The following is a 1070-nucleotide window of genomic DNA, read 5'->3' as shown; positions in this document are numbered from 1 at the left end:
CAAGATTATTTGATTAATAGTACATTCAAAAGAACAGAATCTTTTCGATATTTTGTACAAATGTAAAAGTCTCTTTCATGCTTAATCAATTTAATGCATTCTTGCTGAAAATTATAATTTAAAAACTGTAGTGAACAGTAGTATATATAGCCAGTGAATCTATCCAATGATTCATGTGAGTAGTGAGTTGTCCAATGATTCATGATGCATGTACTACATTCCAAGTGCTCTGAAGGCATGCAATAGCTTTGCGTGAGGAAGAGAGGTAAATTTAATCTGTTAATCGCTGAAAATCTTCCCTTGATCTCCTCAGTTAAGGCAAGTCATGTCAAATTCAAAAAGATACTTGTAAAATGGGGCACCTGGTTCCCTGATTTTAATGCCTTGAACTCCTCTGGGAAGGAATCCTCCTGACATTGACTCAAGATGAGCGCATCCGCAAGCCTGTAATCTAAGGATGCTTTACTCGTATCTTGGGCGGCCGCCCCATGGAGGGACCAGTAGGTCGCGTAGACCAAGGCACTCCAAGATGCATACTGAGATGCATCAAGCATGTCTGGATTTTGATGGTCTGCAACTAATCCACAGAAGACGGATTTCCTTGTCTCTGAGGTATCCTCTCGGGCCTCTACAAGGGGCTTGGCTGGCCATCGGTCTGGTGGGTCGCAGAGGAATTCTGGGCCTCGACTCCACATGTCAGAGTTTGCCAGCTCCATGAGCGTCCTCCCTCTGGTAATATCGTCTGCCGGGTTATTTGAGGAATCAACGTACCACCAAGAGTGGAGCTCAGGCGGTATTTCCGCCACCCTCGTCCCGACGAACACCTTGTAACTACAGGACTCAGACTGGATGCAGGGGAGCACTGTAGTCGAGTCATTCCATAATATCACTGTCTCTATGGCAATGGTCAGCTCCTGTCTTAGGAACTGTGCAAGCTGAGCACTAGTCAATGCTGCACACAGCTCGAGGCATGGCATCGACAGCTGCCGCTTGGGGGCTACCCTAGAGCGAGCCATAACGAAGGCAGTCTGGATCCTACTGTGCTGCTCGGCACAGAGATAAGCCACGGT

The sequence above is a fragment of the Sinocyclocheilus grahami genome, unplaced genomic scaffold (assembly GCF_001515645.1).
Source record: "Sinocyclocheilus grahami isolate Dianchi unplaced genomic scaffold, SAMN03320097.WGS_v1.1 scaffold1744.1, whole genome shotgun sequence".
NCBI lineage: Eukaryota > Metazoa > Chordata > Actinopteri > Cypriniformes > Cyprinidae > Sinocyclocheilus > Sinocyclocheilus grahami.
This window is presented reverse-complemented; position numbering follows the sequence as displayed.